This window comes from Eutrema salsugineum, unplaced genomic scaffold (genome assembly GCF_000478725.1).
Source record: "Eutrema salsugineum unplaced genomic scaffold, Eutsalg1_0 scaffold_20, whole genome shotgun sequence".
NCBI classification, from domain to species: Eukaryota; Viridiplantae; Streptophyta; class Magnoliopsida; order Brassicales; family Brassicaceae; genus Eutrema; species Eutrema salsugineum.
Genome location: NW_006256828.1, coordinates 1,664,788 through 1,685,893, shown reverse-complemented (window position 1 = coordinate 1,685,893; position 21,106 = coordinate 1,664,788). Strand labels below are relative to the sequence as shown.

Here is a 21,106-nt window from a genome sequence, read left to right as displayed (position 1 = left end):
CGGTCATCGAGAGCATCTTCAGCGATATGGGACCGAGAGGACTTTCTTTTTCTCTCGGTCTTTTTCCTTTTCTCGTAACAATTTTCTTTTTCCTTTAGGCAACTTTCCTATTCTCGACCGAACTCGGGGAACTCCTCGGTTCTTTCGAGAAGCTTCTCGCCGACCTTGGCTTAATGGGCTGCGTTCGGCCCAAGATTTTACTCGGCCCAGTCTTCCCGGTATATTCTTTTGTGAACCAAACTTATGTTATGCCGATCTCGGTTTGTACCGGAGAAAACCGCATCGGATCCTGGATTAGAATCTGGGGAGCCGGAATTAAGAGCCTCTGATCCGCAATCTATGGATGCGGAGAACCCCCTTACGGCTGATATGCCAGCGATGGAGAACTGGCCTGAAACCGACGCTAACCCTGAAGTCGAAGTCTTGGCGACACCTACCATAGAAGGTTTCGCTGTTTTCCTGTTGTCTCTGTTAATGGTTTCTCTTAGAAAAAAAAACTTCTTATTTATAATGTTTTGGTGTGTTTTCTGGATTTAGGTGAAGTGGTGGCGGATGCTGAGTAGTCGAACTCGGAGAAGAAGCGGGCTAAAGCTCCTTGGGTGAAGCTACTTTCCCAGTATCCTCAAATGGGTCAAGTTGCGTCGTGGTCTGTTTTATGTCCAGGAGTTTGCGAATTTGAGGATTTAGCTGTGTGAAATTCATGTAATTGATTAAGGCATGATTTGGTTTTTCAATTCCTGAGGAATGATTTTAATTGCATGTATGTCAACCTTTTTGGTTTTGCAATAGTATGTTGCGTTCGTTCTTAGTAGTTAAGACTATGCTTTTGGAGTTTTAGACTTCTCTACTTTTCACTTATCTTGCGACTGCAATGGTTTTGTTTCTGAGTCTCTGACTGTCCTGCGTTGTTTCTCTGCAATTTCAGAAACCTCACCGGATCATGAGGGGGCCCTATGTTCACTGTTGGACGCCGGAACCAAAGCAATTTGTCTGATTTGGATTGAAATTCCTTTTATACGGGATAATATCTTGGTTTGCCCCCAGTTTTGATTGGTCTTGTACCCTTTGCAGGTTGTAGACTTTTCATTATATTTGCTTCTCAGCAAAACATAGACATGCCATTATCGCATTCATCTCTTGGTTCAGCTTTACCCTTTGAGCTGCCATGGTCTCTGTTTAACCCCTCAAAGAGACGAATGGTTCCATTTCCAACCCGCGAATACACTGATGATGAGTTTCAGTCTATTGTCAAAAGCGTAATGGGATTGTTGTATGTATGTCTTGCTCTTTGTTTTTTTTACCTGTTCATAGGTGTATGGTATTTAAGTGTTTGTTTGGTTTGGTTGATTGTATAATTGTTGAACAGGTGCCTTCTGGGATTTCTGTATCCAATCTCCCGGCTTATCAGCTACTCCATTTTTGAGAAGGTTTGCTTTGGGTTATATACTTTGCGTATACTTTAGAACAAAGCTGATATGAATTTTTCGTTTCGCCAAAAGTTGTTTTCTAACACTTTAACTTGGGCTATATTTTCTGAGCTTGCAGGACCAGAAAATAAGAGAACGACTTTACATGATGGGCTTGAAAGACGAGATTTTCCATTTGTCATGGTTTATCACATATGAATTGCAGGCAGGTTTTTAGGCTTGAAATTTGATTAGTGATTTTTTGTTCGCCTTTTTCGTTGGCTATGATGTATCCACAAGTTGAAGTTCAGTAGCATTTTCTGTTTTTTAAAAAATTGACTTCAGCTGGAAAGAAGACGCAGGCTTCATTTCTTGCAATATAATGTAATGGCTTCTGTTTTTGGTATTTCTTGTTTCTGTCCTAACTCGACTTTGTTCTGCAGTTCGCATTGTGCGCTGGGATTATTACAGCTTGTATGATGGGAAGTCTCTTTAAGTATAGTGACAAGACATTAGTCTTCACATACTTCTTTTTATTTGGGCTCAGTGCAATCACGCTCTCATTTCTTATATCAACATTTTTCACTGGAGCAAAGACAGCTGTGGCAGTTGGGACCTTGACCTTTCTTGGAGCCTTCTCCCCTTACTATACTGTAAACGATGAATCTGTCTCCATGTATGTTTATGCTTTTTGTTCTTTTGTGGACTAAGAATAAAAACAACTACCCACACATTATGTAAGCCAGTTTACAGTCAACAACAAGTGTATGTGGATTAATGAAAAGTAACAATAATGAAATGTTTAATAAATTTGAAACACATTATGTAAGCCAGTTTACAGTCAACAACAAGTGTATGTGGATTAATGAAAAGTAACAATAATGAAATGTTTGATAAATTTGAATGGTCAGTCCGAACAAAAGAAAAGCAGCAGTTTCGAATTTGAAAATTGGTTGGAAGGAGTAAATCAACAAAATTACTCTTCAAATAAGGAGGTTCAAGCACTAACTAAATACCTTATTTTCTCTTACATTAAAAAAATGTACTTCAATTGACTAAAAAATAATCGAAAACAAATTAATAATGTTATTCAAGTACAAGAGCCGTAAATACAAATATGAAATAATTTAGAATCGACTTTAGACATTTACACATCAAAACACAGGTTTGTTTGTTTATTTTCAATAATTTGAAAAGCAGATGAAAAAGTAATCTAAAGAGTAATCTTTAATAGAAAAACCAAAGAACCTAAAAACAGAAAAACATACATGATTATGTAAAGAAAAAACTTAAAAAAATTGATTTACAACAGAGAAAAGTCTAATACCATCATACAAAGATTTTCAACAAATCCTATTTGTTCAAATAATGTGTAAACAATTATCATTAGTTTACTTCCATTTCAAACTAAAATCTTGCATCTTAGCTTTCACTAATAAAGGTTACATTCAACTAAAACTTCCAAATAATTACAGAACTAAAAACATTGATCAATAAATTATCAAAAATATACTCGCGCTTAGCGCGGACATTCATTTAGTATATAAAAAAGTAACAAGTAGCGTCATAAAACTCGCAAGCGGCAGCTAAGACAAGTTTGATACCCGATGCAACAATAAATAGACAACGAATAGAGCTTAAGACATATTCATACACTTTCTCACTTGCTCCAAAAAATACATTTTCCACCCAAAATGAGAAGAAAAAAAGAAATAATAAAAAAAATATATGATTTTAGTTCTCGTGCTGATCTTGTGTGTCTTCTTTTGTCGGATTCAGCTCAGCCGGTGCATTTCCTTTCTCGAGAGTATGGTTCTCATATGAATAAGTGCTTCATCTGCGGAGGCGAACAAACATCCCATAAGAAATATCATCTCCATTGTGCTACATGCAATCTGGATGTCCACAAGGATTGTTATTTGCGACCAAGATGCCGTTTATCAGATTTAAAGAATCCTCCCACCCTTCGAAAGGTACGTGGTGATTTCCTTTTTTACTTCGTATGTCAAAAGCCTTCTCAAGAACATAATTTGGACCAGTTCTACCTGCAGCACTACCAGCACTACTACCACTGTCCTACTTGCAATGTGGACTTCCACGAGGATTGCCACTTATACCTGCCGGAGATCACACATCCTTTTCACTCTCTCCACCCTCTCAAATTGATCTTCCCTCCAGGTTATTCTTATTCTGACCTTCATAAGTCCATAAAACTACCTTATGAATGGTATAGCGAGACCTCTCATTACCAAACACAACTCGATGAATCCGATGATGCCTCTATATCTGAGATAAACTGTAAATGTTGTAAAAAATGCAAATGTTGTCAAAAGAATCTAAAACATTTGTATTATAACTGTTCCATATGCAACTTCAGCTTAAATCTCACTTATACTAGAAAACCGCCACCCCTCACCATCTTAAAGAAGTGGCTGAAGAGTCTGATGAAGATCTGGAGTCATTTGTGAGGATTGATGACGAGACGATACAACATTTTAGCCATGACCATCACCTAAGACTCCACAGGAACAATGACGTTTGTGATGAAAACAGGTTCTGCCAAGCATGCATTCTTCCAATAATGATATCTGAGAGTTCTTATAGTTCTATGCAGTGCGATTTTCTTCTCCACGAAGCGTGTGCGTCCCATCCTCGCAGAAAAGATCATCCTCTACACAAACACCCTCTTATCCTTCATCCAATAATTTATCTTGAGGGTAAAATTATCTTCCGTACGGCATATGATGTGGATGTTGGTTATATTGAAAGCAAAATGAATTGCGATGGTTGTGACCAAAGAGGTTATGGTTTCATGTATAGATGTAGCAAAAAAAACTGCAAATTACAGTTAGATATCAGGTGCGCTTCACTTCCCGACCCTGTTATCCATGGAAGCCATCCTCATGACCTCATCTTCAATCTTAACAAAGGTATTTGCTGTTGAACTATAATCAAATCTCATCTAAGTCGTATAACCCAAAGTCATATTCGTATAAGTTAGTTATTTACGTAAAGAGTCACGAACGTAACGTCTGTTCGTAAAGTTGTGTCTGTTGGTTCGTATAGTTGTGTCCTTTTAATTAACACCTGTCCAAACACATTGTTTCATGTTGTATAAATAGATCGAGTCAAACACAAAGTGTGTAATAATTTTTCTCTCATCAATAAAGATCAACTTTCTTCTATACTCTGTTTCCATTAACGTTTGTTCTTCATACTCTGTAAAAACAGAGTTCAATTGTTGAACAAAACATTAACATGGTATCAGAGCTTATCGATTGAGAGGACAAAAGAGAAAGCACAAACAATCACAGCAAGAACAAAAGAAAAAAAAAAAGGATATCGCATACGTTTACGCAACAAGCCAAGACGATGCATGGCTCCATCAAGTGATCCCCATATTCGATGGGAAGAAGTACGATTTCTGGAGCATTAAGATGACAACCATTCTCAAGACCAGGAAACTATGGTCTGTGGTCAAAGAAGGCGTGCCGGCCGAACCAGTACGAACGGAAGAAATCCCTGAAACAGCAAGGGAAAAAATGCTTAGAGAAGAAGCGATGTTGAACAATACGGTCGCTTTGCAAATTCTGCAAACTACCGTTACGGATCAAATCTTCTCACGAATTGTGGCAGCATCAACATCTAAAGAGGCATGGGAGGCTTTGAAGACTGAATATGAAGGATCTACGCAAGTTCGTTTGAATAAACTTCAAGTGTTGCGTAGGGAATACGAAAATCTGAAGATGTATGATGGAGAAGACATCAAATCATTCACTGATAAGTTGATTGTTTTGGAAAATCAAATTCTCAAGTCTTTCAGAAGATACTCATTTCTCTCCCAGCCAAGTTCGATAGCATTGTCAGCGTTTTAGAACAAACTCGCGACTTGGATTCATTAACAATGACAGAGCTAATCGGCATTTTGAAAGCACATGAAGCAAGGCTATCTGCAAGAGATGAAAGCACAAATGAAGGAGCATTCAATGCTCGCACAAAGGCAAGAGAAACCGGTTCCAAACAAGACAACACTAAAAGCCGTGGGAATCAAGACAAGAAGTGGTGTGAGTTTTGCAAGAGAAGCAACCACACAAATGAAGAGTGTTGGAAGAAACCGAAGGAGAACGATCAAGGCAAGAATAAGAAGAGTAACATTAAGTGCTACAATTGTGGTAGGATCGGCCACTACTCAAACAAGTGTCGCTCAAAGAAGAAAGAGAGGGCACATGTGTGTCTCGAAGAAGAAGACTCGAGTGATGAAGATCACATGTTGTTTACCGCAAGTGAAATCAAAGCAGTAACAACAAAAGAAGATGTCTGGTTAGTAGATAGTGGATGCACTAACCATATGACTAAGGAGGAGAGATACTTCTCTAAAATTGACAAAAGTGTCAACGTTCCGATCAAAGTCGGTAATGGAGAAATTATCATGACAGCCGGTAAAGGAGATATTACCATCATGACAGACAATGGCAAGAAGATCATTCAAAACATGTTTTTGGTGCCTGGCTTGGAGAAAAATCTATTGAGTGTTCCTCAAATCATTTCAAGCGGTTATCGAGTGAGTTTTGAACACAAGAGATGCATCATACTTGATGCAAAAGGCAAGAAGATAATGGAGATTCCAATGCATCACACAAGTTTCAGAATCAAGTTGAGAATGGTTCAAGAAGAAGCAATGAATGCGAGTGAGCAAGACAAGATGGAAACATGGCACAAAAGGCTTGGTCATGTAGGCAGCAAACCATTGCAACAAATGCAAGAGAAAAACTTGGTAAACGGATTACCAAAGTTTAAAGTCAGCAAGGAAGCATGTGAGGCGTGTAATCTTGGAAAGCAATCACGCAAAAGCTTTCCAAAAGAATCTCAAACAAAGACAGAAGAAAAGCTTGAGATTGTGCATACAGATGTATGTGGACCTATGCAACACCAATCACTCAATGGAAGCCGTTACTTTCTGTAGTTTTTGGATGATTATACTCACATGTGTTGGGTATATTTTCTAAAAAAACAAATCAGAAACATTCTTAACGTTTAAGAAGTTCAAGGCCATGATAGAGAAGCAATCTGGTTGTGTTATCAAGACGTTAAGATCAGACGGTGGTGATGAATTCACTTCACAAGAATTCAACAAGTTTTGTGAAGAAGAAGGGATCAATAGGCAAGTTATTTTGCCTTACTCGCCACAACAAAATGGTGCAGCAGAAAGGAAGAATAGATCTTTGGTGGAGATGGCAAGATCAATGATTGTTGAGCAAGGTTTACCACTCAAGTTATGGGCAGAAGCGGTGTATACCTCGGCATACATTCAAAATCGTCTTCCATCAAAGGCTATTGAAGATGATATGACGTCTATAGAGAAGTGGTGTGGACACAAGCCAAACGTGTCACACTTAAAGATATTTAGGAGCATATGCTATGTGCATATATCGGATCAAAAGAGAAGGAAGTTAGACGCTAAGGAAAAGCGTGGAATCCTCATTGGCTATAGCAATCAGTCAAAAGGCTATAGAGTTTTTATCTTGGAGAATGAGAAGGTTGAAGTATCAAAAGATGTTGAGTTTGATGAAAACAAGAAGTGGGATTGGAACAAGCAAGAAGAAGTGAAGAAGATCTTTGTTTTACCCATCAACGATCAACAAAAATCACAAGATCAAACCGGAAATATCTCCAGTTCGGTTTTGGTTCAAGTAGATGATCATGATAAAAATGAAGATGGAAGTGATGAAAGAGAGACATCCGAACCTCCAAGAAGATTCAGATCTATGCAAGAGATCATGAATATAGCACCAAGGGTGGACATTGAAAAAGCGGCTGAAATCATAGAAGAATGTCTTCTAGCGCATGAAGAACCACAAACCTACAATGAATCATGCATTGACAAAGAGTGGAGAAAAGCTATGAAAGAAGAGATCGACATGATTGAGAAAAACAAGACATGGAAACTAGTAGACAAGCCGGAGAACAAACATGTTATAAGTGTGAAATGGATCTACAAGATCAAGACGGATGCAAGTGGTGATCCGATCAAACACAAGGCAAGACTAGTAGCAAGAGGTTTTTCTCAAGAATATAGAGTCGATTACCTTGAGACGTTTGCCCCAGTCTCAAGACATGATATAATAAGAGCCATCCTTGCATATGCGGCTCAAATGAAATGGAGATAGTATCAGATGGATGTCAAGTCAGCCTTTCTGAATGGAGAATTAAAAGAAAAATTTTATGTCACACAACCACCTGGGTTTGTGATTGAAGGCAAAGAAGATAAGGTGTTAAGGCTATACAAGGCTTTATATGGTTTAAAGCAAGCGCCAAAGGCTTGGTATGGAAGGATAGATTCTTACTTCATTCAAAACGATTTTGAGAGAAGTATGAATGATGCGGCCTTATACATTTTGAAGCAAGGAGAAGACGTCTTGATTGTTAGCTTATACGTTGATGATATCATCATCACAGGGAGCAACATTCATCTTATCAACACATTCAAGGAGAACATGAAGAATGAGTTTGAGATGACAGATCTTGGATTGTTAAACTACTTTCTTGGGATGGAAGTAATCCAAGATGATCGCGGCATATTTCTTTCACAAGAAAAATATGCAAACAAACTTATTGACAAGATTGGAATGAGAGAAAGCAAGAGCGTAAACACCCCACTAATACCACCGGGAAAGAAGATGGAAGATGACAAAGAATATGGCGATCAAACTAAGTATAGGAGCATTGTTGGAGGACTTTTGTATCTATGTGCCACAAGACCTGACGTGATGTATGCAAGCTCTTATCTATAAAGGTTCATGTCATCTCCACTAGTGAAGCATTATCAAGAAGAAAAAAGGGTGTTACAATATGTCAAAGGAACATTAAACTTTGGAATAAGTTTTATAAGTGTGGAGACACCAAGACTGATTGGCTACTCGGACAGCGATTAGGGCGGTTCTACAAAGGACATGAAAAGCACATCAGGTTATGTCTTTACTCTTGGATAGGCTATGTTTTGTTGGCAGTCAAACAAGCAACAAACCGTGGCTCAATCAACGGCAGAAGAAGAGTACATCACCGTATGTGGTGCAGCAAATCAAGCCGTTTGGTTACAAAGACTTTTAAAGGAGTTTGGTCTCAAGACTGAAGGGGGATTTCCCATTCTATGTGACAGCAAGTCGGCAATAGCAATTGTAAAGAATCCGGTGCAACATAGAAGAACAAAACACATAAAGATCAAGTATCACTATGTAAGAGAAACAGTACAAAAAAGACTCATCAAATTGGAGTATTGCAAAGGAGAAAATCAACTCACAGACACTTTCACTAAGGCTTTAAGTGGAACAAGGTTTGAAGATCTAAGAAAGAAGCTTGGAGTGAAGCCGAGATTTGATTAAGGGGGAGTGTTGAACTATAATCAAATCTCATCTAAGTCGTATAACCTAAAGCCGTATTCGTATAAGTTAGTTATTTACGTAAAGAGTCACGAACGTAAAATTACATCTGTTCGTAAGTTGTGTCTGTTGGTTCATATAGTTGTGTCCTTTTAATTAACACATGTTCAAACACATCGTTTCATGTTGGATAAATAGATCGAGTCAAACACAAAGTGTGTAGTACTTTTTCTCTCATCAATAAAGATCAACTTTCTTCTATACTCTGTTTTCATTAACGTTTGTTCTTCATACTCTGTAAAAACAGAGTTCAATTGTTGAACAAAATATTAACATTCGCATGGGCTGTAAGTCTAGTGACTGTTCACCTTTTTCACTAGAGTGTATTGAGTGCAAGTCATTCTTGGGCTTTAATGTGCTTCTTTGCCAAGTGTTATGCATTACAAGCACGATAGGCATCCACTTACTCTTTGCTATGGTGAAGAAGATACAACAAATGGTCAATACTGGTGTGAAGTATGTGAAGCAAAATTAGATGCAAAGAAGTGGTTTTATAAATGCGACGACTATTGCAATGTTACAGTTCATATCAGTTGTTTGTTGGGGGGGAAGAAAGATTCATGAAGCCCATGTCCTTCCAGATGGATGGAGAAAGGCTTTCAATTGTTCGCACAAGTAGCAACACTCGAGAAATCTGCAAGAAATGTGATCGTCATGGAGATATCTGCAAGAAATGTGATCGTCGTGCCACAAGGCTCTTTATAATTAAGACACAATTGTACGGATATTATAAGTTTATATATTGTTCTGTACGTTGTTTACTTGGCTAATACAAATGAAGTATCATTAAATATACTAGGTGAATACCTGCACGTAACGTGCGAGTTTTTCTTTTCAATTTTTTTCAAATTTTTTTTTATATAATTTTATAAAAATTAATATAGTCATCACTTGTTACTTACTTACTTGTTAATATTGTATTCTAAATTTTTTAAAATATTAATTTAAAATACATATTGAATATTATTTAATAATTTAAAGTTATATTAAAATTTATAAGTATCATTCAATATTTTTAATTAGTTATAACATAAATTTTTGTTTAATATTTACACAAATATTAATTAATAAAAAATAAAAATAAATATAATCATCATTTCATTTGTTACTTGTTAGTATTTTATTATAAATAATCTTAAAAAATTAATTTAAAATACATCTGGAATATTATTAAGTAATATACAGTTATATAAAAATTAAATACATATCTATTAATATTTTAAATCAGTTATAACATAAATGTTTGTTTAACATTAATATGTTAATTATGAGTTAATAAAACAAACTTTTCATATTCTTTAAATGTTTTAAAATTTAATATTAAAATTTATTAATTAAAATTTAAGTGACAGGTGTCAACCTATCTAATGCTGATGTGTTAAGCCTATGGAAAAAGTTGAGCAACTTTTATATATAAGATTAAGAGTTTGTTTTTTTTTGGTCGTCAATGTATATTATAAAAGTTTGTTTCTAATAGCTGAATATTATTGTCTTTAAATTTAGTGGTTTTTGCTAAAAATGACCTAAAAATCGATTTTGAATACAAAAGTAGATCTAATATTTGGCAAATATAACTTAAAGGGATAGTGAAAAGACAATATAAACCTGTATGACCAAACAAAAAACGAATGTCTTAATTACAGTTTAAACCTGACGAAGTCTACTAAAGAGACTTCTAACAAAGTTTATGAAGTTTACTAGGTAATTAAATCATAAAATTTAATTTAAAATTAATAAAAAATAATTTTGGTTTCAAATTTGCAATCTTAAATCAGATATTGTTATTTTTATTGTATATAAATTATTATTTCATATTTATAAGTTCAAATTTATGATTTTAAATTAAAAAGAACAAAAAATATTTAATTTAGGGTTAACACTTAGTAGACTCAATGTAGAAGTCTGTTAAAAAAAATAAATTAATTATACCGTAAATTAAACTGAAAAAATTAAAACATAACTAAAATTTTTATCTCACTATATAACCCTAATTTTGTAGAAAAAAATGAAATCATTCCCCTTTCTAAAACGGCGCTCCATTTCTGCTGGTTTCCGCCTCGTTGCCCGATTTTTGGGTGGTCGCCGGCATTAAACAGCAACTCTTCCTCCTTCCTCCTTTCTCATTCCTCCTTCCTCTTTCATCCTCTTTTCGCCGCCGACGTCACAGTCCTCACCATCTCCTCCGGTGAACTCTCCTGCCAGATCCCGAACCAGATCGGTGACCTCCTTGACCTTCGTACACTCGATTTCAGTTACCAGACCCATTTAACCGGAAACATCACACGCACCATCACCAAGGGATATCTCTGGGCAGATTTCAAAGGGTCTGACAACTTCGGCGCTAATTTCAGAGGTGAATGATGTGCTCTGGGACATGAGTAGGCCATTGGAAGGTGATTGTTAGCTTGAGCTTTTCAAATTTGATAGCGACAAAGGCTGGAATACTCTCAGGCATTGTAGGGCACATATTCTTGGTCAGGTAAAGAGTGTTTAGTGGAATTTTATCTAATTTGTTAAAACTTTGAATGATTCCTTTATTGTAGATATATGATTCTGGTGGTTAAGGCTTTCAAGCAGGAATATGGGTGCCAGCTATTCATAGGATTATGTATCACGAGAGGGTAGGTAAGAGCATGATAGACTCAGGGTGCCTATTGCTTTCATGAGGAAGAAGAACAGAACCAAAGGAAGGAGGGCTCGTGTTATGGAGAAGAAAAGGGAATCGAGAAGTGGCTAAATACAAGCAGAAGACTTTGTGTGGAATCCTCTAGCTAAAAGAGAGAGTTCACTTTTCAGTATTGTCGTTTTACATTAAGAACCTTATGGCTTGTATTTAAATAGTGATCCCGACTTTAAAGTACTTATCTTATGAACAGTAATGAAATTTCCTTATCTCCGCCTCCTTATTTCTTTCTAAACGTAATCTATCTCTCACACTATCTCTCTTCTTCACTCTTTTTCACTCTTCTCTCTCTCTTTTCTTAAACCTTGGAAGTTGAACCTATCAATTTGGTGCTTTCATTAAGAGCTGAAATGGGTCCGCAACCAGAGACTCTAGCAGCAACAGATCCCAGATCTAGTTCTGCAGAACTCGAGAACCCTAGCACTGATGAATCCGAGACAAAGGAATCCTTGCAAGACCAGGTGCAGAGGTTGGACAAGGATATGCAGTGGATGAAGGTGTCTATTGGGGACATCCTCCGAAATCAGATCTACGGAAGCAGCAGTCTCTCAACACTTGCGGTTTTTGATAGTCCCATTTCAGGTGTGCTTCTTCAAACATCAGGAGACCAAACTGTGGTGGTAAAGGAGAAAACTCCAAAAGTGAGCAACCCAACTACTCAGGAGACTCCAGGGCATCAATCTGACGGCATACTACCCACACCGGCTCGGGAGTTGAAGCTACCTTTACATAGGGTTCACCCAGAACCCGGGTACAAGAGAGCTGAGCTACCGATGTATGAAGGAAAGAGCCTAGAAGACTGGCTATTTCGGGTGGAAAGGTGTTTTGAAAGGAACCAGACGGCGGAATCTGACAAACTCGAACAAGCCTTGTCCTGTCTCACTGGGTCCGCTGTGACATGGTGGAGGCTTTCGCAGGAAAGGGAACACATTTCCACTTGGAAGGACTTCCGCGATAAGTTTAAGGTGAGATTCAAACCTAATCGTGGGAGCTCGGCGATAGATCTATTAATGAACATAACCCAAAAGGGGAGTGTCGAGGAGTACATAGATCAATTTGAAGAACTATTGGTGGAAGTACCACACGTGCCTGATAATGTGTTGGAATCTGCTTTCTTACGCGGGTTGAAGAAGAGCCCTAGGGACCAGGTGGTGAGATGTCATCCAGCTAATATGAATGACGTAGTTGAAATAGCTAAACTCATTGAGCCTCAGGAGAAAGAAGAAGGGGGCTATCCAGTTCGAAGTTTCAACAAACTAACCTCTACACCATTCTCTTCTCAGATTAACCGAAGCACTACTTACAATAATGCTAAGGAAAATGAGCTTGTCGCCTACAAGAAACCTCCAGAAGTGAACCGAGACAACAAACGGGTGGTCACGGGGAATACAAATCTTTGCCGCAACTGTGTAGATTGGTGGTTCTCAGGGCACTGTTGTAAACCGCATCTCAAGTGTTTGGAGGTTGACAATGAGGGAGAACCCGAAGATGTAGTAGAAGAGGAGTGCGATGACCAAGAAGCTTCCATTGCTCAAGAAGAGGAGCAGCAGTTGGTAAATCTTTCGATGCAGTCGATGATCGGGTTAACATTTGAGCGTTCAATGAAAATCAAAGGCCGAATCGGGGACAAGGAAGTTATAGTGTCGGTCGATTCAGGGGCTACTTGCAACTTCGTTAATGAGAGGTTGGTGAAGGAGATTGATCTGCCAGTCACGGAAACTAAGGGTTTTGGAGTCCGAGTGGGTGGTGGACAGATCATCATGGGTCGTGGTAAATGTGTTGATGTGCTGCTGGGGATACAAGGAGTGGAAGTGTTGGAGGAGTTTCTGTTGTTCGAGCTGGGTACAACCGATGTGGTTCTGGTATATTTTTGGTTGGCTACCTTGGGGGACACCTGGATCAATTGGTTGAAGAAAACTCTAAGTTGGAAGATTGGAGGTACCTGGGTCACGATTGTAGGCGATCCCACGCTGAACAAGGAACAAATATCGCTTCACTCCATGGAAAAAAGCATCCAACAAGGAGAAGTGGTGTATCTGCACGAGTTAACGATTTTGTTTGACAATCAGCAACCACTGGCTAAAAATACAGCTCACATGTTGGTGCAGGGTGTCATAGAGCGATACCAAAATGTGTTTGACATGCCACAAGGGCTTCCACCGGTTTGAAACAGAGAGCACGCGATCACCTTACAGGCTGGTTCGGGGCCGATCAACCAACGACCATACAGATATTCATTTATACAGAAAAATGAAATTGAGAGGTTAGTGCAGGAAATGTTGGATGCGCAGATAATCAGACCCAGCATCAGCCTGTTTTCAAGTCCTGTTCTCCTGGTGAAGAAGAAGGATGGAGGATGACGCTTCTGTGTTGATTACCGGGCCTTGAACAAAGCGACCATACCCGACCGATACCAGATTCCCATCATCCAGGAACTGCTGGATGAGCTTGCTGGGGCCACCATATTCTCGAAACTGGACCTTAAATCAGGATATCACCAAATCAGAATGAAGCACAGCGATGTAGTGAAGATAGCATTTAAGACTCATCAAGGGCATTAAGAATTCTTGGTAATGCCCTTTGGGCTTACAAATGCTCCCTCTACTTTTCAGAGTGTCATGAATGATTTATTCAGATCTTATATGTGACGGTTTGTTTTAGTATTTTTTTATGACATTCTCATCTACAGCAGCGACTTACGAACTCATGTGGAGCACTTGACAATGGTTTTGCAGCTTATGCGCAAACACAAATTATATGCTAACCTTAAAAAATGTTCTTTTGGCGCTGCAAAGGTAGCTTATTTGGGGCACATGATAACTGGTGAAGGTGTGGCGGCTGATACAGAGAAGATCGAAGCCATGCTCAAGTGGCCGGTTCCTAAATCCATCACAGAGTTGCGCAGATTCCTGGGGCTGACAGGCTACGACCGACGCTTCGTCCATAATTATGGGCAGATAGCCCGACCATTAACAAACTTGCTCAAGAAAAACGGGTTTTTGTGGTCAGATGAAGCTGCCAAGGCATTCCAAGCATTGAAAGAAGCTGTAACCAGCTTCCAGTGTTAGCCCTGCCAGATTTCACTTAGGTGTTCACAATCGAAACTGATGCCTCAGGAATGGGAATAGGAGCGGTGCTCTCTCAGGGAAGAAGACCCATTGCGTTCCTTAGCCAAGCTTTCTCAGACAAGGATCGCATCAAATCAGTTTACGAGAGGGAACTCTTAGCCATTGTGAAGGCAGTGACTAAGTGGAAGCATTACTTGACTGGTAGGGAATTCATCATCAAAACCGATCAAAGAAGTTTGAGGCAATTGTTGGATCAGAAGGAGGTTTCGACGGTTCAACAGAGATGGGCTGCTAAGTTGATCGGGCTTAATTACAAGATCGAGTACAAACCGGGGGTGGAAAACCGGGTAGCCGATGCTCTCTCTCGCAGACCACCCACCAAGGAGTTGCAGCAACCGCTCTTACCGCACCTCTCTCTGGATAAGGAAGTCCTGCGACAGCAAATACGGGATGACAAGAAGTTGAGCGCGATCCTTAAAGACTTAGAAGCAGGGACCCGAGCTCATGCAGGGTACAGCCACCACAATGGCCTTCTCTACCGCAATGGGAGCTTTTTAATCCCTGCTAAGTCCCCATTCATCCTTACACTCCTCGAGCAATTCCACTGCAGTGCTATAGGGGGTCACGAGGGAGCTCTAAAAACTTACAAGAGACTGCTTCAGAAAGTTTATTGGCATGGCATGAGGAAAGATGTTGTGGCCTATATCCTCAGGTGTCAGGTATGTCAATAGAATAAGTATGCGACTCTTCTCCTGCAGGTCTATTGTCTCCACTGCCTATACCTCAACAGATATGGTCTCACATGAGCTTAGACTTCATCGAAAATCTACCAAGTTTAAAAGGATTCAGCGGAGTGTTGGTAGTGGTCGACCGGCTTACAAAATACGGGCCTTTCATTCCTTTGAAACACCCGTTCAGTGCGAAGACGGTGGCTGATGCGTTCATCAGGGAGATTGGCAGGTTACATGGGTTCTCCGAGGTTATAGTTTCAGACCGGGACAAAGTTTTTCTCAGTAGCTTCTGGTCGAAACTGTTCAAGCTTCACGGATCAGCCATCCATAAAAGCACGGCCTACCATCCGCAAACTGACGGCCAAATGGAAGTAGTTAACCGTTGCCTGGAAACTTACTTTTGTTGTTTTGCAGGGACGAAACCAACGACATGGGCTCAGTGGCTTCCTTGGGCTGAGTTTTGGTATAATTCGTTGTACCATTCTTCGATCAAAGGGACTCTTTTTGCAGCTGTATACGGTCGGAATCCACCCAAGCTGGTACGATATGGAAATATACCAACTGCTAACACCCATGTTGAGGAGTTGTTGAAGGATCGGGACAGTCTGCTGATTGAGTTAAGGGAGAATGTGGAAGTTGCTCAGAAGCGGATGCAGAAAGAGGCCAACAAGCACCGACGGGATGTTGAGTTTGATGTAGAGGAGTACGTGTATCTGAAGTTGCGACCATACAGACAAAGCTCAATCGCTCATCGCAGGAACAAGAAACTGGCGCAACGATTTGGCCCATACAAGATAACAGCGAGGATTGGCAGAGTCGCGTACAAACTGGAGTTGCCCGCTCACAGTTTAATACACCCTGTGTTTCACATTTCACAACTCAAGAGATCTGTATCCGCGTCGTATTAGGTGCAGGATATTCTGGACATACCCACCCCTGATATGAAATGGAATACCGAACCTGAAGAGCTCTTGGATGTGCGCCGAGCAGAGCAGGGTTGTGCTACTGAGGTGTTGGTTAAATGGAAGGCGCTGCCTTCTTTTGAGTCTATTTGGGAACCCTTATCCGACTTGATTAACCAGTTTCCAAAGCTAACCTTGAGGACAAGGTTGTCTCATTATGGGGAAGTATTGATAGACTCAGGGTGCCTATTGCTTTCATGAAGAAGAAGAACAAAACCAAAGGAAGGAGGGCTCGTGTTATGAAGAAGAAAAGGGAATCGAGAAGTGACTAAATACAAGCAGAGACTTTGTGTGGAATCCTCTAGCTGAAAGAAAGGATTCATTTTAATTAATAACTCAGCATTGTCGTTTTACATTAAGAACCTTATGGCTTGTATTTAAATAGTGATCCCGACATTAGAACACTTATCTCATGAACAGTAATGAAATTTTCTTATCTTCGCCTCCTTATTTCTTTCTAAACCTAATCTATCTCTCACACTATCTCTCTTCTTCACTCTTCTTCACTCCTCTCTCTCTCTTTTCTTAAACCTTCGGAAGTTGAACCTATCAGAGCAAATTGTTTATGCTGACTGTCACTCCATTTCAACATAACAAAGTGTCCGATCAGTTTCTTTCTTTTTTTTAATGTTTCATTGGCTATAAGAGTAGAAAAAGAAAGGAGGAGACAATTATTCGGGTTCTTTGTATTTTGCTGTGATGCTGTGCAAAAGTGGCTATAGATGATGTTAGTAGTGGGTTGTTATTGCAGGGTTTCTACTATAATGCATTTTATGGTGACTTGGGTTTGAACGACAATCACTTTCCTCACATCAAAGCAGGTGCTTTATAAGCTGCTAAGGTATTGTTTCGTCTTTTGGGTGATATTCTATTTGTTTGTAATTTTGTTTGTTATATATGATTAGTCTGCAAGCTAATATCGTGAGGTATTAATATCTATCATTTCTTTTATGCCTTCAACTGTTGACCGGGGAATTATGATCTTGTTATAGTCTCTTTTTCTGTTTTCTAATCATCGAGATTACTCACCAAATCGTTTTTGTGGCGTTGAGCAAGAAATTGATGGTGAAGGACTGCTATTTTTCTATGCATTTTTCTGTTTACATCAGATGAATTCCTCTTAGATGTACTTTCAATCTAGAATCTTATATTGCAATTCTCTAAACAACTTTGAGCAATTTTCAAATAATTGGTGTGTATGTGTTTTGATTTTCAATTGGTATGTGTGTGTTTTGATGTGGATTTACATCTTTTTGGGGTTTGTAACAGGCAAGGAAATGAGCAAAGCGCAATATCAGTTGGCTTGTCACTTCATTGACTCTTCAGAGGAAGAGGGCTAGAATTGCTGACAAGAAGAAGAGGATTGTAAAGGCTATCTCTGATGCTGCCAAGCACTCGGTTCCTCACTGCCTTAAAAAACTATTTTATGTATAAAATGTGTATTCCAATTTTCCAAAAACCTTATATATAGAAATGAATTGATGATAATGTTGATGTTATTCATTGAGACAATTGATCTCTTTTTATGTAATTTTCTAAAAACTATCTCATGATCTCTTTTTGTGTAATGATTATCAGTTGATCTTCTTGTTTACTGAATAAGTAAATATGTATTTGATCTTATTGTTTACTCTGATAAGTAAAAAAATAATCTCTTTTAAATTTAAAATATAAAAAAATCAATTTGAAATCATACTATGATTAACAACAGCAAAAAAAATTCAAAGTAGTAAACTTGTGCTCATTCCTCAAAAAAAGTTCAAACTTCAAAGTATTAGATTTGTGCCAAAGTATTAGACTTGTGCCATTCCATATCAGTAAGTTCTCCAACGATATACAAAATCAGATTTTCATTTGACAAAATTTTTTCAAATGAATACAACCATCTTTTCATAGACTTCAACAATTATGAAATACAAATAGATGGTAGGGTTGAAAATTTTTGTAAGCCTAATAGAACAAGAAAAATTGAACCATAATCATAACACATAAACATATTAAACTCATAGGTAGTTTTGTAAGAAAAAATCTCAATAGCAAACGTAATTACAAAGCACATATATCAATTTTTTTTACATAGAAAACTTCGTTTGAAGACTTCGTAGACTGCATGAGAAGTCTACTTTTACAAGCTAACTAACTAATAAATCAAAAAATTCGATTCCAGAATAAATATCGACTTAAATCAAATGAAACTTATTAAGTACAAAAAGTGCATGTCCAAACCTAAAAATTATAAAAAAAAAACATTATACATATTTTTGAAAAACGTTTTTAAAATAAATACAAAAAATAGACTTCCCAATTAAACTTCATTCGTAAACTGTTGGAGAAGTCTACTTTGATAAGCTAACTAGCTTAAAAATCAAAAAATCCGATTCCGCTATAAATATGGACTTAAATGAAATAAAAAATCATTGAGTAGGTCAATCACTTGCTAACAAGCATTTCAAAACAAAAAACTTGAAAAAGTACTTTATAAATGTGCAAAAAAAGCGTTTTAAAATAAATACAATAAGTAGACTTCTAATACAGACTTCAAACGTAGATTGGAGGAGAAATCTACTTTTCTCTGTGGAAGTCTGCGAAAAAAGTCTACTTAAAAAATAGGTTATTTTTGCAATTGACCAAAACGTTGACTTTTTCGTAAGTAGACTTCACTTGTAGACTTCAGACATAAAATGTTAGTTTTGCATTTGCCGGGCCATTGACTAACCGAGTAGACTTCTAGCGTATACTTCTGGTATGGGTAGACTTCTGGTATGGGTAGACTTCTCTGACAGTTTACTAGTGAAGTCTCTAGTTTCAATAGAAGTTTACAAGATAAAATAGGTTGTTTTTGCAATTGATTTTCCATAGTAGACTTCACTCGGAAGTCTACTAAAAAAAAGATTCCTTCGATGTTTGACCAAAATTTTGAAATAGACTTCAGGAAGAAGTCTACCTTTTTTAGACTTCTTTCTGAAGTCTACTTCAATTTTCTAAAAAAAATTTAATTTTTTTTAACTATAGTCAAACACAAAAATGACATCTATGTTTTTGGTCAAAATACAAAAGTAACTTAAAAGTAGACTTCTCGAACATACTTAAATAGTAGACGTCAGAAGATAGCGACTACTAAAAAGTCAAAATACGGTTAACTACAAAAATAATATTTTTTCTTCTATAGACTTCTTGCGACTTCAAACGAAGTCTACTAGGCATTTTTTTGTTTTCAAACGAGTAGACTTTAGGAGAAGTCTATTGAAGTCTACTTTCGCAATACAGATATATATTACCGAAATTGAAGTGTATCATTATTTATATCGGTTTTGAGTTCGTTTTTAAGTCTTGTTGCACGCTCATGCATCATATTCTTGAAAGTTATTTATATTAGTTAAAACATAAATAAACTCTTGTTTTTGTTATAAAACTTGCAGAAACTTAGAGGACAACAGTCCATACCAATAGAGGATACAAATAACGATCAAGAAAACATAGATTTCCAAAGAATGGAGGAGAGAATCAAGAAATTATGGCAAAAGTTTAGATGTTACAGATTCGGCTTCAGAAAATGGAGAAGAGGCTCTAATGGATGCAATTCACAAAGGAGAGACTGAAATGGTTAGGAAACTACTTGAAGGAAAGATTGACATAGAGAAACCAAAGGCTCTTGCAGAAAAACAAGGAAAGAAAAGCATATATGATCTCTTGCTAAGTTATGAAATGAGAAGAGCTGAAGAACACAAGTCATAGAAAGCAAAAGGGGAAATATCGGAAACCAAAGAAAGAAATGATTCAGATCAATATTGCAGCTCCAGCATCCAAATCAAACCATGTAAAGGAAAAGATAGGAGAGTTACTATTCACAAGTTTTCACAAGAGAAAGATCTATCATCACAGCGACAGAACGGGAAGTTAATTCTCTTACTTCCATCCACAGAAGAGCTTCTAAAACTTGCAGGTAAGCAATGAAAATACTCAAAATGAAGAACAAACTCTTCCTTCTAAAAAAAAAGTTTATAACCCTTGAAAAATTGGGAATTATGTAGGTGAAAAGCTTGGAGAATGCAACTTCACAAAGATCACCAATGCGGAGAAGGCTGAGATTGATGATTTAGATGTCATATGGGATGATGTTTTTTTCGTCGACCTGAGTTTTGATGTAGAGACTTGCTAACAAAATATAAATCTGTCGAATATGTTTTTCAAAATCTGCAAAAAAAAAAAAAAAAAATTTAAAGATTTAAATCTAAGTCTGCTTGAAGTCTACCAAAACCGTGTAGGAGTATAAGTTTACGCAATTCTGCTAACACTCTACAAACAAAATATAAGTTTGTCGTAGTGGTGGATCTAGAAAACTTTTTTGTTGGAATATAAGTTTATAAGCAAAAAAAAAAAAAAAGTTAGAGGTAATTTTTTCTTTTTTATCACTAAATTAAAAATAATTTGAATAAATTTACCTAAATATTTAAGAAAAGATAAAAAAGAGTAGGGGCACATGACTCCATTACTCCTTCACTACCTCCGCCTTGACTCGTATATGCTTTTTAAGTTCGTTGAAAATGTAGACTTTACACAGGTTTGGTGAGTCGTTGCAAACTAAATAAAAGTCTCTCAGATTGGCTTTTGAAATTTCCAAAACTTGCGACTATACGTGAATCTATGGAATCTTTACCGACTAAATATATGTCTACCGGATAGGCTTTTAAAGTATGCAAAAAGGTGTAGACTTAAGTATGCGTCTAGATCAAATGTAAAGCCACAAAAGTGTACATTTACGAAACTATGACAGATATCACATGGAGTAGTAAATATAACTACTTGATAAGATTTTGAAA

The 21,106-nt window shown here is 37.6% G+C and overlaps 1 pseudogene; it reads left to right on the top strand.

Annotated features, from left to right (window-relative positions):
• The first annotated feature begins 1,115 nt into the window (after nt 1–1,115).
• Nucleotides 1,116–11,467, top strand: LOC18015981 (annotated as a pseudogene).
• The last annotated feature ends 9,639 nt before the right edge of the window (nt 11,468–21,106 follow it).